This window comes from Nicotiana attenuata, chromosome 9, assembly GCF_001879085.1.
Source record: "Nicotiana attenuata strain UT chromosome 9, NIATTr2, whole genome shotgun sequence".
NCBI lineage: Eukaryota > Viridiplantae > Streptophyta > Magnoliopsida > Solanales > Solanaceae > Nicotiana > Nicotiana attenuata.
Window position 1 is genome coordinate 27186516 of NC_031997.1, and position 3239 is coordinate 27189754.

Below are 3239 nucleotides of genomic sequence, written 5' to 3' on the forward strand. Positions count from 1 at the left end.
ATCAAGAAAAAATTCAATTTGCTTTTACTCTTTTACCCTTATGTGCATATCCCTAAAAAGTTTTCTCACTTCTCACTATAACTATGTGACCAATATTTAATAAGGAAAATTTAGTCAGACTAGGTATTTTTGTATAGGATTTAACATTTTCTTAATGGGCGTGCTAAAAGGAAACTGGTCACTTATTGTGAACCGGAGAGAGTACGTAGGAGGGAAGGCTAATTATTAGAGTACTACACCTTGCTCACGGGTCTGCAATGTTTTTTTTTTCTTTTTTTTTTTCATTAGTTAATTATTTTTCATTTTAATCCAAAAAAAAAAAAATGAAAGATGTCGCTATTTATCGAAATGGATTTAAATTATGCATACTAATTACATATAACTTATTTACACTATTGTATAGGTTATAGACTTTTCTTTCTTTTCGTGTTACTAATTCGCATTTACTCTAGATTGTTAATTATAGTTGAATTAAATCAAGTTATTTGATAGTTTAACTTTTTTATGTCAATGAATAAAAAGAGTTACCTTGTGATTCCTACGTTTAATTTACCCACCATACGAATGTAAAACAAACAAAACTTGATCCACCTTGTCAGACTACTCTACTATTTTTTAGTTGCTCCGTTCGTCAACCGAATCTAAGCATTAACAAAATACAAGTCGCCTCATGACTAACTGATTTAAGTGCAAATTCGAAACTAATTTAGTCACTTTTCATGTAAAGGTAAATTTGAACGAAAACATTGTTCAAAATTCGAAAAATACTCCAGTATAATATACTAGAATTTCAGTATAATTATACTGGAGTTCCAGCATAAGTATACTGGAGTTCCAGGATAATATACTGGACTTCCAGCATAATATACTGGAGTTACAGTATAATATACCGGTCCAGCATAATATGCTGGAAGTTCATACACAAGTGCTCCAATCTCCAGTATATTATGCTGGAACTTTCCGCGTGTTGGAGTTCCATCATAATATGCTGGAAGTTCATACACAGGTGCACCAATCTTCAGTATATTATGCTGGAACTTTCCGTGTTGCAGCAAAATAGTGGCTATTTTTCAATGACTTTGCAAACACTGGCTATTTTTGAATGACCCATCCGAAAACTGGCTAGCCCGTGCTATTTTTACGATGTAGAGGGAGCTCAAATATATGTTGTCCAAGCCCATTCCAAATTTTTGCACGCAAAGTTCTTGTTAGAGTTCGGTAAAATCCAATAGTTTTGGTCAAAATTTTGTATTTGTTCTTAAAATTCCACTTACATAACTACACATAATATATCCAAAACTTAATCAACTCCCATAAATCCAAAATTTTGAATCCACCGCTGCCGTAGAGGTATTTTTTTTTTTTTTTTTTTTTTTTTGTTATCATAGAGGTATCTAATTCGTGTGTATTTCGAACTAATCTACCATTTGCTGGAATAATGACAAATCGTTTTTTTTTCTATGCATTAGAAATACTAGTAATAATTAAATAAATTAATTTTTGAACGAAGTATCTAGTAGTAGAAAGTTTCTACAGAAGTTTGACATGGCACTGATGAAACTGCAATCTCAAATTACACTTTGAGGAAATTATAGATTAAAGTTTAATTCAGTCTCCTGAATTATGTCACTCATCTTATCCTTTCAAAATTGTTTAATATTCTTTGATTAAAATAAGAAATTGAAGTTAACTAACCAGCATATTGTTTAACCAAAAAACAGAATTACAGTCAAAGCTTTATTTTAAGAAGAACACCGGCTACTGATAATCAGAAATGAATCAGATTAATTGACTCTGAGAGCAATAGAATAGGTAACAGAAAATAGAGTAGTTCAGTATATTCAGTTGATATTTCGTGTCCTCACAATTGATCAGTTATCTCCCTTTTATAGCTATCTGAGAGATATGTGTTTTGCCTTTGTCATAATAAGGCTATTATGGGCAATTAAAGGCATTAAATGCTACGTTACATAATTATTATATTTAATAGAGAATCTCTAACGTTTTTAATACTAAAGGCTCATTAAGTATTGTATCTGTACTCCTTTGTACTGTCAGGTTCATTCTCTTTAATTCTTGGACTTAAATAGGTACAGGCTGAATCTTTCGAATAGCTGCTCGTGCCTCTTTTCATGCCTCTGCTCGTACCTGTTGCAACTCGTACCTCTTTGCTAATCATAATTCCTTGATCGATCCACGTGTCATGACACGTCATCTTTATATGTAAACTCAATTTTTTTCAATAAAGATAGTCCCCCCACTTGTGGAATTTCTTTAAAGCGGGAATTTTTGTCACCATTAATGCTATGACAGAATCGACGCTCCAATTGTCACATCTAATTAATGTTCTTGACACGTGTCATATTTTCATTGGTTCTACAATTCTGCAGCACTTTTAAGGCTTTTTTATGGTTTCTATATACGAAGCGTCAGTTGTCATTATGACCCTTCTATCATTACACCTTTTCTTTTGACGGTTGCTTCTTAGTATAAATATAACTTCCTTCTTTGTCTTTACCACATAAAGTTTTCTAAACATTCAATTTCTCAAATCTTTGTTTGCTTCTTCCTCGTATCATCATGTCTTCATCAAACCCTAACCCTAGTAAGGTCTCCATAGTTGATAACTTCCCTAACGCTCCCAGTAGGAGCAGAAGAGGAGGTAGACTCTGTAATTTAGGATCTTCATCTGCACGCGGCTCTTCTGTTCCTTCTCCTAGTTCTGTTCCCTCTTCTAGAACTAGAGGTTCTATTTCTCAAAGATCCTCTTCCAGGGGTAAGGATTCTTCTGAACCTCTTCGTGAACCTTTAGTAGAAGAGATAGTTCCTGCGGAACTATCTTTTTATAATGATAGAGTGTCTCTTAGGAATCAAGCAGCTTCCTTAGATCGGACTGATATTTACCCCCCTCAAATTATAGAAGGTTTGATTCCTTTAATTCGTAGTGACTGCCACTGGAGTCAGGACTTTTCTATCATTATTCCTAATCCGAATCAGAGAATTACCTCTTACTTAACTAGATTTTCCTTCTTCTACATGTATCCTTTCACATTAGGATTTAAACCTGCTATTGACCCCGTTATTCTTGAGTTATGTCGCTTCTTTGACGTTTGCTTAGGTCAAATTGGTCCAATATATGGAGGGTCGTTGCCTGTTTGAGGCATTTGAGCAACTTGCCAAGGTGCCTTTTACTTCCCCCGTCTGATTCACCTTTACTCCCCTAGGTCTTTTCCGTAATG